The sequence below is a fragment of the Pteropus vampyrus genome, unplaced genomic scaffold, assembly GCF_000151845.1.
Source record: "Pteropus vampyrus isolate Shadow unplaced genomic scaffold, Pvam_2.0 Scaffold218, whole genome shotgun sequence".
Lineage (NCBI taxonomy): Eukaryota > Metazoa > Chordata > Mammalia > Chiroptera > Pteropodidae > Pteropus > Pteropus vampyrus.
The window spans coordinates 1,228,171-1,242,578 of record NW_011888999.1 but is presented as its reverse complement, the minus strand read 5'-3'; the positions used below and the strand labels follow the sequence as shown (position 1 = coordinate 1,242,578).

The 14,408-nt window shown below is 32.5% G+C and overlaps 1 pseudogene; it reads left to right on the top strand.

The window, feature by feature from the left end:
• Window positions 1–1,085: 1,085 nt before the first annotated feature.
• On the top strand, window positions 1,086–1,204 carry LOC111747347 (annotated as a pseudogene).
• Window positions 1,205–14,408: the final 13,204 nt, after the last annotated feature.

Sequence of the window (14,408 nt, the reverse complement as noted above, 5' to 3'; positions counted from 1 at the left end):
CAGTATTTAGCACTTTTTCTTAATGTATGTATTTATGTTGCCATTCATGAAATGAAAAGTCAGTTATTTACATTTTTACCTAGTTTTTCTTCAGCAATTTACCATAGTTCTCTAAGCCTCAGTTTCATTATCTGTGGAATAGAAATAATGATATCTCAAAGGACTGTTTGGTTAAAAAAAATCATAATAGACGAGTCTTAATTCAGAGAAGACACTTTTTTTTTTTTACTTTTTTTTTTCATAGTTTCTTCTCTTCACATTATTACAGTCAGTCTTTGACATCTCTCCTTTCCATGTTATAGGACTTCAGATAGTAGTGATGAGATGTCCTGAAAGAACAAATTTGAAAGGGAAGACAATGTGCTTCCTTTGGGCTGTGCAAATTTGAAGATGCCTGAGTGACTCTAATTGGTGAGGAGTCCCAGTGGATTGTGCAAATTCTACTCCAAGGAAAAGGAAGGCCAATGTCTGCCCTTTTGTAGACCTACCCTGATCCTTGTAGGAAGTAAATTCACCATTCTCTCCCTGTGAGTGCCCCAGCTGCTTTCATCAGCTTATGACATATCCAACTCTATTCTGACAATTTATTCAGCCCAATCAGAGATCTGTTCAATGTCTGGTGAAATGATGTTAAAAATGCAGAACCTGAGTGGGCTGCTTAAAGAAGATGGCTCTCAACTTGATTTCTATTGACAGAAAGCAGCTCAGGCAAAGACATAAATAAAAAGTTATAGTGACTGAGGAAAAACTTGGGCCTTCCAGTTAGACCTCATTACTCTGAGCAGTCAGAGTAATGACTGCTACTGGAAAAAAGTAGCAGGGGGGAGACAGAATTGGCTTCTCAAAGTAAGCAATACTAATGACCTGAGCCTAGAATTAGTGATCAGCCAAAGAATCAGGACAGTTGAACTGTTGGAGGCCTACGAAGGTTTCTACTCAATCTTATACAATTCATGGCATGAAAACATGGTTTGAGAGACTCACAAATTTCTAGGCAGGCTTGAATTATCCAATTTCCTTTTTGGGTTTTTGGACCTCGACATTCTACCATCATGGAAATAAGAGCTTTGAAACCAAATTATCTCATCTACAGCCATGCCACCCTGAACAAGTGCGATCCCATCTGATCTCAAAAGCTAAACAGGATTGGGCCTGGTTAGTACTTGGATGGGAGAACACCTAGGAAGACCAGGTGCTGTAGGCATAAAAAATAAAAAATAAGGGATTGTAAGCTGACAAGTTCCTTGCAATCTGTGAGATCAACCAAGAGTTGTCTCGCCTAAAAAATAAATAAATAAATAAAACAAAATAAATAAAAAGGAAACCAAATTATCTCTAAAGTGTCTTTCAACTGTAACATTATTTGAAGTTTAATTCTAACTTTTGTACAATGACGAACACTAATGCTTAATTTTCTTGAAGGTAGGCAATGGGCAGACTCTTTCTTAAAAAGAGGAAGAGAAATTATCATGTTTAGAAGGCCCAGAAATGTTAGAATACATTATTTAAATTAAATCCCTATGTTACTCTTAAGAGAATAGTTACAATTTTCCTTTTTTTTTTCCAAATTTGGAAATTGAGACTCAAAGAGACAGTCTTGTTTCAAATGATATATTATCTAAGTTTAATCCATATATTTTTCTTACAGAATAGCTATAATTATTTTTGTTTTGTAGATGAGGAAATTGGTTAATTGAGAGTAAGTGACTTACTTCAAATCACATAGATTAAAAGAAACAAAGCAGGGACTTGAACTTAATGCCATCTAACCCCAAAGCCTGAGCTTTTTACATTTGTTCATCTTGGCTCTTGGGTACAACTACCTGCAGTAACAACAGGCAAAAGTTAAATGAAAATTTTACTTTCCATAACTTTTCAGAAGCCATTTTATAAAATTAAGAAAAGAAGTTTCAGGAACAAAGGAAATAATATGTGGAGGGTGAAGAATTGAAGAGGACAAGGAAGTAGGCACGGAGGGAGAAGCAAAGAAAAAAGTAAAGGTGCAGAAATGAAACTAACATATATATTAGCTCCCTATGTATGAAAGGAGATATACTTTTAACAGTTTTATTAAGATATAATTAACATAAAGTCAGTTCCACATAACTAATGTGTATAATTTGATATATTTGACACCTAAAAACTATCATCACAATCATTATAATGAGCTTATCACCACCACCAAAAATTTCCTTGACAATAAGTTATCCATAAAGGTGAAGGTTTATTTCTGGATTCTCTATTCTGTTCTATGTGTCTATCTTTACACCAATACCATGAATGTCTTGAATACTGTAGCTTAATAAGTATTAAAATTGTGTAGTTATTTATTTTTTTAGAAGTTGTTTCAAATTATTGTAAGTACTATGTATCACCACATGAATTTAGAATTAGTTTACCTAATAGCTAAACAATAACTATTTAGTTATTATTTAGTTATTTCGATATTGTATATCTAAAAAAATTAGAATTTTGGATGGCATTGCGTAGAATCTTTAGATCAATTGTGAAATTGACATCTTAATATTAAGATTTTAAACCCATAAAATGATATAGCTCTTCATTAACTTATATCTTATTCAACTTCTTTTAATAATGTTGCATAGAGTTCAAAATACCAGTTTTTCATATTTTGGGTCACATTTATCTACAAACTTTTTATATTTTCAATGCCATTTAAAATGGTATTTAAAAAGTTTTCAGTTTCTGATTGTTTGTTGCTACCATATAGAAATATACCTGAAGCCTTAATATTGATCTTATATCTTGCAACCTTGCTAAACTCACTTTTTAGGTGTAGGAGATTTTTATAGATTATATTGGATTGTTTACATAGACAATCACGTCATCTATGAATCAAAACAGTTTTTACTTCTTTCCGTTCAATTTGGATGCCTTTAAAAAAGGTCCTTATTATAATGGCTAGAATTTCTAGTAAAATATTGAGTAGAAATGGTGAGAGAAGATACCCTTGTCTTGTCCCTGACCTTAAGAGAAAAGCACTCAGTTTATTAAGTATTTTGTTTACCATAGGTTTTTGAAGTTGACTTTTATCAGATTGAGGTGTTGCCCTTTGATTTCTAGTTAGAAAAAACTTTTAACAGGAATGGAGGTTGGATCCTGTCAAATGATGTTTATACATCTATTACGTTGAAATAATAATTTTTCTTTTTTATATTAACATGATGAATTAAATTATTTGATTTTTAAATGTTAAACCAACCCTGAATTCCAAGGCTAGATCCATCTTGTCAAGGTGTAACATTTTTTCCCCCATATATTATTAGAATCAGTTTGCTGAAATATTGTTCAGAATCTGTAGTTTTCCTTTCTTGTAAAGTATTTGTTTGGTTTTAGTAATATGGGAATGCAGATGGCACAGAATCTTTTGAGATTTTACTCTACTCCATTTTTTTTTTTCTTTTTGGTAACAGTTTGTGTAGTCTTTCTTAAATCTTTAGTTCAATTCACTAGTGAAGCATTCTGGATTTGGAGTTATTTTTGTAGAAAGGATTTTAACTATACATGCAATTCGTTAATGAATATTGGACTTTTCATGTTACATACTTCTTGAGTGAGTTTCATAGTTTGTATCTTTCAAGGAGTTTGTCCATTAAACCTAACCTGGTTAAATTATTGACATAAAGTTGCATATAATTTTCTCAGTATATATATATATATATATATAAAATCTTCTTTCTTTCATAATTTTAGTAATTTGTTTCATCTCTGTTCATTTCCTTTATTGGTCTGACTAGAGTTTAAATGATTTTATAAATTTCCTAAAATAATCATTTTTGGATTTAATTAAAATTTTGTTTTCTATGTCATTGATTTTTGCTCTGATCATTATTTTTTTCTCCACTTCTTACTTTGGGTATAATTGGTCTTTATTTTTAGTTCCTTGAGGTTGAGGTCATTTTTTTGAGATCTTTTCTTTTTTTGGTTTCTGATATATGTGTCTACTGCTCTCAGTTCAGCATTTAGCACCTTCCACAAATTGTTGTATGAATGTTGTAATTTACATTTAGTTTAGAAAATTTTCCTATTTTACTTCTTATTTCTTCTTTAATCTGTGGGTTACATAAACAAGTGTTATTTAATTTCTAAGTACTAGAAGATTTTTCAAAGATCTGTCCATTATTGAGTACTAACTTAATTGCATTGTGGCCAAATAACATGATTTTTAATTTCTGACACAAATCATTTAAAATTTACTGAGACTATGTTATGGCCTGGAATATGATCTATCTTGATAAATGTTCTGCATGTCTCCTTATACCTAAAAGAATGTGTTTTCTGTTGTCATTGAGTGTAATCTTCTGAAAATGTCAATTAGATAATTTAGTTGATAGTGTTTCAATCTTTAATACCCTTACTGATTTTCTACTTGTTCTATTAAGAGAGAGTTTTTAAAATTTCTATCTAAAATTGTGGACTTTTTGTATTGCTTTCCATTTTTAAGTTGTTATTAAGTGCATTTAGGATCTTTAAGATGATGGCTTATTAGCTATAATGGGTTATTGTTTCAGGGTTTATAGCATATATCTTTAGCTTATCAATCTACTTTAAAATGAAATTTTACCACTTTATTCTAGTAGTCTTTGATTTCTCACTTCTGATCTTTGCTTTATTATTGTCACACATTTTACTTTTACATGTTTCTTTTCCCTTTCAGTACTTATAAAGATGTTACTCTCTTGTCTCTCACTTCTATTGTTTCTGAAAGAAAATACTCTGTCATTCTTATCTAGGTTCCTCTCTCTCTCTCTCTCTCTCTCTCTCTCTCTGTCTGTCTTTCTCTCTCTCTCTGTTTTCCTTTTTCCTAGATATTTTAAAGATTTTTTTCATGGTTTTGATCAATTTGATTGTAATGTAGATTGGTGTCATTTTTCTCAATATTTCTTGTGCTAGAGGTTCATTGAGTTTTTTGCAATTATGGGTTTATCATTATTAGCTATAATATCTTCAAAGATCTCTTCTCATTCCCCATAAGGACTCTGATTATACATACATTAGGCTACTTGTCGCACAGCTAACTAATAGTTTTCTCATTTGCTTTTATTATTCCCTTTACTTTGTGTTTTATTTTGGATAGTTTATTGTTATATCTTCACATTCACTAATATTTTCTGTAATATTTAATCTATTATTCATTCTATACATAAATTTTACATATTAGACAGTAGTTTCTATCACCAGAAATTTAGTTTTGCTCATTTTTATCTTTCATGTCTCTAGCTTTTTGAACATATGGAATATAATTATAATTGCTTGAATGCCCTCATCTCAATTCTAATAGCTATGTCAGTTCTGATTGACTTAATTACTCATGAATTGTATTTTTCTGCTTTTTGGCATAACTGGTAATTTTTAATTGAGTATCAAACATTTTATCTTTTTGGTGCTTGATATATTTTTTATCATACATAAATATTCTTGAGGTTTGTTCTGGAACACAATTGATTAATTTGTAAGTACAGACAGTCTCTGACTTATGATGGTTGGACTTAGAATTTTTTGACTTTATGATGTGTGAAAGTGATACACATTCAACAGAAACTGTACTTTGAAATTTGAATTTTGATTGTTTCCTTGTTTAGCAATATGTGGTATGATACTTTGTCATGATGCTGGGTAGCAGCAGAGAGCCACAGCTCGTAGTCAGTCATGCAGTCATGAGGGAAGGCAACTAATACTCTGCAGTTTAGTGTTAAATACATTTTGGATTTGTAATATTTTCAACTTACAATTGGGTTTATTGGGATGTAACTGTATCATAAGTCAAGGAGCATCTGCAGTTTTATTCTTTTATATATTGCTGTTACAATTTTTTAGGTAGGCCTCGACAGTGCTAATCCTATGTCTAATTATTCCCTGCTACTGAGCCAAGTCCCTTTTATGTACTCTGTCCAAAGCCCAGTGAATTTGTTGGAAACTGGATTATTCCTGTCCCTCTGTCAGTGCCAGTTACTGCTCTTGTTAATCTTTTGGATAATTACTGCCAGATTTGTGTATATGTTTCTTATAACTTATTTACTAATCAGTATGCAACTGAATTCTTGAGAGTTAACCTCTAAGAAAGCTAGATTTCCCTCTCCGTGAAGCTTTTTTCTCTTTTATATTCTATCTTGTTATACTCCAATTCCCATCTCCTCAACTCAGGGAGACTTCTGGGCTGTACTTGAATGTCCATTCCCTTCTCTGCAACCTGAAAATTATCTCAAGCCTTTAAGCTGGGACAATCATATTTGTTTCAGTTTCTCAGATATCACCACTCTTCTTTCTCTAATGTCCAATGTTTTGAAAATATTTTGGTTGTTTAGAGCAGGAGTATAAATCTAATCTGGTTACTCCATCTTGACTGAAAGCAGAAATCTCTCCAAGGTACCAAGAACATTTTGTGTGGGAGTCTGACTACTAGAACACAGAAAGGAAAAATGTCTCAAAGTATACCCCCTCCTTCAACCTACTGTTAAAATGCTATTTTCAAATATATCTATGCTTTCTGACATGAATTCTAACTTTTATAGCCAATTTTTTTATGGCAGGATAAGTTGCTATCTTTCACTTACAACTATTTGAAGTATAGGAAAGAGCAATGGGAGTGTTTTGGAGACTGGTGTCTGGATCCAGCACTATCACTTTCCAAATGCATGACCTAGAATGTCATTTGTCATCTGTCTACAAGCCCCATTGTCATCACCGATTAAATGTTGATAACAGCACCTGCCTTGCTCACCTTATAGAACTAGTATAAGAATGCATTGAGATTATAAATGTAATCAATCTTTTTAATTGTAAAGTATTATATTAGTATAGGAGTTATTATTATGATTATGTCAATTATGTTTTTGGAAACCTGAAACTTGAAAGATCATAAAAAAATATCAGTCACTCACTTCCTCTGTCTCTCTGTCTCTCTCTATCTCTCCCCCACCGCCGCCCGCCCCGACTCAGGATTATTTTCTTGATACATTCACTCAGACCTATAAGGACTCACTTACATGTTAAATGCTATATCTTATTCTTTGAGATGTGCAATGGAGTAATAAGAAGAGCAGTGGACTCTAAAATCAAGTAATTCTAGACTATAATCAGACTTTGCTATTGTGTCTTCTTGAGAAAATTATTACAGTAATCCATTTTCTAATATCTAAAATGAGAAGAGTAATATACTTTTGTCAGGTTTTTGTAAGGAGAAAATATGATAAAGTGTATGAAGAACTGGTACATTGTAAGCATTCAACAGAATATTTCTAAAATGCTATCACTATTCCTTTAAAAAAAAGCCATGTGACACAGTTCCATTCTAAAGGAATATGTTTTTCTCTAATCACAGCTCGGTAACCAGATACCAAATCTCAGTCATATTTTATGCTTTCCTGTTCCCAGCGTTTTACATCTAATCAGTTCACCAAATATTCTAACATATCTTCCAGGCTTTCTACTATCACTGTCTTCATTTCAATTTCATTGATGCTTTTGTGTCTTCTCTTCTGTATATTACTGGAGCAGTAGCCTAACTAACTTCTATCCCTAACTAATTTCTTTGCACCAATTTATGTATTACATTTGGCCCCACATTCTGATAGTAAAGCTCTAATCATGACACATCATTCTGAGGAAATTTTTAATTATTCACTTTTAAATATAGAATAAAATCCAAGTTGTCTTATCTGTCATATAGGTACCTTCCATGCTGGTCACTATGTTTCATTCCACATACTTCCTCCTATTATATGCCTTAGTGCACTCTAGGCTGCATTCACTCTGGGCAGTCCTTCACCGTGATCATGCTGTTATAGCTATACTCTCCTGGAATTTTTCCAATTATTTGTAATATTGTTCAAGTAACAGACACCATTTACACAGCTCTCATAATATGTCAACCACTGTTCTAAAAACATCATTTTATCTGATATAATCTAATTCTCACCACACAGTATATAAAATATATTATCTATGCTCATTTTTAGACCAAGAAATCAAAGCACAGTTAAGTACCATTTTTACAGCTATTAGCAAGTGAGAACTAAACAGTGTTTTGACAAAGCATGTACTGCAGAAACATCCAACTGTCTCTGATCAGCTACACCCAACCACCTCTGCTCAAATCCTAGTTTTTTTCCCAGATTTTTCCATGTAATCAATTCTTTTCTCTCTCCTGATTTCAATTTTCTTATTTTTTGAATACTAGATCAATTTCATAATCAGCTCTGCATTTTACCATATGTGTCCATCACTTCCTTTATAGAAACTCAAGTTTTTTCAAAGGCAGAGACTATGTCTTCTTTGTAGTTAGTAACTCAAATTTGTCATCAAGCTGATCTGCTTTCAAGTCCCAGCCTTTTTATTTAGCAGTTCATTCATCTTGAACAAGTTACTCCAAACCTCAATTTCTTCATCTATAAAATGGGATTAATACTAATACCCAGTTCATTATGATAGTGTAAGAATTAAAAGTGATTGTGCATGTAAAGCACTAATCATATTGTCAGACATATATTAAGAGACTGTTTTTAACAATTATTACTATTATTGATAGCATTGATGCCTATTTATTTCTCTAATACTGGAATACTTTACTCCCTTTTTTAAACAACTCCTTCATATAGTGGTATTTCATTGGTTTCATTGGAACAGAATGATTGATCTAAATTTAAGGGGGCTGAAATTAGCCCTGACATCTTTAACCTTACCAATGTTCCTCCATATGTTGGATTTCATTCCCATAAATGATGATTTACAATAAATGACACATTTATGAATAGCCCTCAAGAAAGAAATTTCTTCTGATTGGAGGCAAATGATGTTCCTCTTGAAACACAAAATGACTCTGCTAAGATTAATGCTCTTCCCAGAAATGCCAAGGTAATTAATAACAATTAGCAATTTAATATAAAGTGATGCCAACTGCTTGAAAACAATAGATAAGTGTGCATAGGTGTGTGGCATGCTGTCTTTTAAGAAATGTAATTTCTTTAAGAGCCAAGTCTATTTTTAAAAACATCTATAATAAAACAAAAACAAATATGACAACTGAAGGCTAGAGAATTCAAAATTATTAACAAGAACCCTAGAAGCCAAACTGTTAAAGCTCAGAGGCTCACATAACCAGACCACCTCCCAATTTAGTGTTTGAGGGGTCCTTCTGAGCTGCGAGCACTAACCAAGATGTAAGAGAGCTAGACACAGCGTCCAAGCTCAGGTCAAAGGCTTGGATGATGAAGCTTCACAGCCTAGTGCTGGTAGTAGTTGAAAAGACATTTTAATAGGCATTTTGCTTGTATAAGGTCTGTAGAACCATGAATGGCACGTAGTAAAAATAAATGTATTACAAATTTAACATTCACAATCTTTTGTTATTGATTTTCAAAGTGTGGTCCTCAAATTGTTATAAATGCGAGTTACTGAGCTCTACCCCTAGACCTACTGAATCAGAAACTCCAGGAAATGGGTGAAGCAATCTGCATTTTAACCGATCTTCCAGATGATTCTGAAGCTCTAAAGTAAATATTATAATCATTATTATCTGCTGAAGAAAATCAAGGTCCAGAGGATTTTAGTCACTGCCCCAAATCATACACAACTAATAATGCAAATGGGATCGAGGCTCAGACCTGCATGACTCCACAATTCATATTTTTTTCCCACTCTGACAAAGCTGCCTCCAGAGGCAAGTCCAGAAATAGGCCACCTGGTTCGGCCAAGTTCAGGCCATGAGTTGGATTACAAACCAGAATTTGAGGTGCTGTTTCCTAACAGAAGGCCCTCAGGTGGTTCTAAGCGTAAAATACTGTGGCCTTTGCCCTGCAAGGTCTCCGAAAGATGATGCTTAGGACTGACTGGTACACTAGGAAGATAGTACATGCGCTCAGAGCCAAAATAAGTGACTAAGACCATGCATGTGCTCAGGGTTGAGGCTTGTTACTGACACAAGGTCTATGGTGGATCTAGGCCTTGATGAAATGAGCAAAAATAACCTTTCACTCCAAGAAGCCTTTTTAAACAGAAGACTTTTCAAGTATATATGATATCATTCTGGAATGTCTGCATAATTCCCTGTGACTACTCTTTCACATCCTCAGTCCTCTGTTCAAATGCCAATGTATCAGTAGGGCTTTTCCCAATACACCTCATACAAATAAATCTAATAAAAACCTAGTAAACCTAAATAAACAAACTATCTTCCACTTTTTACATTGCTGTCTTCTTTCCTGGCCTTATTTTTCTCCCAGTATATATTCCCACTTAATATAGCACAACTTGTTAATTTGTTAACATTTTTATCTCAGTTTTCTCAAACCCCTTATACACACAATTACAAGCTTTCTCTGTGCATAATGCATTACACTATCTCATAATTTATTAATCATAATCAATAAATCTGAAGTATAGTCTTTGAGACTTTAAACTTCATTCAAAAATATAGATTTAAACAACACAAGAAAAAATCGAGAACCCTGAAAAGAGATTTCTGGCTGTATGTTTACTCAAATACGTATTATGCCCTATTAAAGCAGCTTCAAATTCTAGACAAAAGTTTTTGATCTTTCTTTAATGTTGTAGACTGATTCTTGGAAAAATAAACAATAATTCAACTATTACCGACCTCATTCTCTTATATATGTTAAGTATATAAAGATAAATAAGATAATGAAACATAACCTTGTACATGAAGTGATTATTTCCTAGGAGAAAAATAAATAAATGATTAACAAGGTGATGTCATGTGTACTAGGGTGGAGGGAGAAACAGCATGCCCTGTGAGTCTATAGGAGGATCACCTAAAGCATCAGAGAGATGGGATGGCTAGGGGAGTTTCCTGAAAGAGGTATGGCTTGAGCTAGTTCTGAACTCATATATCCTATGCTAATATGTCTTGTATAAAAGCACCTGGTCAAATGTAAATTCTAGAGCTAAATACTCCCAGAGATCTCGAGTGTAGTAAATAAGCTTTTAAAAGCCACAATAAAGCATTTCTTCTGGAGGTAGCTGGAGATAACCCTGAAGCCCATTTCTGTTCCTTTCTCCTTAGATTGCCTTAGGCAAAGCATTTTCCATTTCTTGTTCTCTTCTGTATGATGCTGTTGATAAGATCTTGCAGCAGAGCTGTTGCAAGAATTAAATTAGATAATATATCCAAATTGCCCATGATATGTAAAATGCATCAAAGTTCTGGACAGAAAATGTCAGCTCCATATACACATGGACTAAAAGTTTTTCTACCTGAGCGCCTGACACAAAGTATATGCTTGACAATGGCTCAGCAAATTGTTAATTTGAAATGGATATGAATCTTGTTGATCAGCAAGATCACCAAGAAAACATGCTTTTGGCCTTAATATAAACACTCAAAGTATTTTCTGTATGGAAATTTGTAATAATATTTGTAATAAGATGCTTTTTAATTTTTTAAATACTTGTTCATTATTTTAAAATACAAACTTGTATTCAAAATTAAAATCACCAGTTTTATCACTACTTTGATATCACACCCTTATTATTTTCCAAATATAATAATATAGTTTCTTGTTTAAGCTGCCTTTATTCTACTTAAAAAGATAAGTAAAACTATTTCTCAGTATTACTTTACATTGTATTCATTTGATATTAATAAAGATGAACATTTTTCATATGCTTATTGATCACTTGTATTTCTTTTCTTCCTTCGACCACTTTTTATTGCTGTCTTTAACTGTTTTGTTGAGGGCATTTTTGTTTTGTTTTGTTTTAAACGATATTGAATTTTGTCATATATTTAGAAATACTTGTGTGTATATGTTTATATTGTTTTTATCTTTAAATTTTACTTATAGTGTTTTGTTGGCTCATAGAATTTTTACACTTTATTTGGTAATTTATTTTTTAAATTTTCTTTATGATATATTCTTTTCTTTTTAAGCTCAATAATATTCACATTTGCTTTTATTCTTTATTGTTCTTTTAAATGATTTCATTTTGAGTTCATATGGAATTTATTGCTTTATGGTATGAGATAGGAATTAAACATTTTTTTTTAATTTGAATAATGGTTAATCAACTGTCATAACACCATTTATTGAAAAAACCATATTTCCCAAGTGAATTCAAATTGTCCTTGGTTCTTAGAATCTTTTGGTCATTTCCATGTAAATCAGGGAGGGGATGGATCAGTTAGATGAGTAGGTCAATGTGTCATCTCATTCAGAAGACCTCTCAGGATTTTTAAACTGCTTTACATAATATTGTGTTCTAACTAATTTCCCAAACATATGCAGGCAGTGCATGCTCATTAAACTGCTCAGCTGAGTGACTGCATTAAAAAAATTCTGTTGCAAAAGCTTAATGAAATTTAATAATAAGGTAATTTAAAAACTGATTTTTGTGAGGCTTTCTCTTTAAGAATAAAACATAATATCTGAAAGGTTAAATTATAACTTTGATGTCCAAGTTGAACTGAAGCTTTGATTTGTAAATCAGGTAGGAAAGTGAAAAGTATGTCAACTGTGTTTGCAGATAATTATATTTATGAAAATTCATTAGGAAATTTACCCTGTTGTATTACCATATCAAAAGGTTTGAGGATAGGAAATATATCTTAACTAGGAAACAAAGATATGCAGACTGCTCATTATTTGAAGTTCCTTTTACATGCTGAAGTCTGAGAAGTATTTGTGTAACCTGTGAGTTCTGTGATTGGGTAAATCTACAAGATGCTCTTTTCTGAGTAAAATATTAATTATGTTTTCACCCTGAAGCCAAGTCTGCATAGAATTCCTGAAAGGTAATAGAAATTGGTGGCAGGGGGTTGAGGATAATATTGCACTCCACCGATAGAAGAGCTGGTGTCTTGTTGAGCATTAACATTAAGAGCTATGACCTTGAAGAAGTTAGTCTCTTTGTACCTCAGTTTCTGCATATGAAAGATGAGAAACTTCACTGGGCTGTTTAGATTTAAATGAGGTATTACATATTAACCTTGCCAAGAAAAGAACAATTTTTTCTCCAAAGGTAAGACAAACGACTTACCTTTACCAAGAGTAATAACTTATATAGCATTTACTACATGCAATTAACATAAGTTGATATATTTGATATTAAAATATCTTATCAGGAAGATATAGTCATTGCCTGTGTCTTATAGAGATGAAGAGAGGAAAATGAAGTTCAGAGAGTTTAAGTACCTTGACTAATATGTAATCATCGATTAGGAAAGCCTTTAGCCCCAGACCTTAGACATAATTATTAAAGTATTATGCCAAAATTTACAAAATTCTTAAATGGCATTCCATTGAAAAGACAGTAGCCATGTTTATTTCAAAAGCTTGAGAATGTTTCTTTGGGTAGGTACCAACTTTATAAAGAACATTTGTGCAACCTTCAGTCTGGACTGTCATCTTTTTAGATAACTGGACTATAAAGACATTTGGGAATATTTTAGAGGTAATAGTCAAATCACCACCACAACTGTGTGGAATACTTAAACCTAGATGTAGATAAGGACAAGATCTGACATTATAAGTCCAGGATAAAGTTGTTTGCAGGAGTAACTATAATGTTGCTTGAGAGTAAGTCCCGAATTTACAAAGGCATAGCTTACCTTCCTTCAATGATAGATCAATTGTAGATATTGTCCCAGAAGGGAGGATGAATATAAGCTTTGAGGAGAACTCTAAATCCAGCATTCACTAGATGTAGAAACTGGGGCTAGTTATTAATCTTCTGTAAGTCTCAGTTGTTTCATATAAAATGGAGCTAATATGATTATTCTTCTATAGAATTATATATGTGCTATGAAATATGCTATGGAGAAATTTTCTAGCATATATTATTTGCTTTTTAATAGATAGTTACAAAAGAGGAGCTCAGATCAGTTCCAAAAAAATCCAGACTCACTTTTTACATGTGGTCAAACAGTCTTCTATTTGTAATAACATTTTGAATGCCTTAAGAGCACAAAGATTGCTGAGTCATCAAGTCTTTCTGGCCTAGAGCAGGCAATTCATTTTAGTTCCAAAACAGTTGTGGTTGATTACTAGATTCCATTGTCTAAATTTAAATTATTAACTGAGTTCCTTAGGCTGGTTTATACAAGTGAAATATGATAAAATAGTACTTATGCAAAGGGGTTGTTCGAGGATTAGGAAACACATGTAAAAGATTTAGCATGGTGATGTGCACAAAATAAATATTCTATGAATATTAGCTGATCTCGTTATTACTATTTCATGCTTTCTTACCTTTCTTCTTGAAGGGCCTAATAAATTTAGATGACTGATTAAAATTAATTAGTATTTTAATTGCAGAATGAAAGAACCTTAGAGATAGAAAGGATCTTCAAAATTATCTTTTGGTTTATAGATGGAAGAGCTGAGGTCCAGAGATGCATTGCAACTTTCTCATGCCATCCGAGGGAGGCAGGG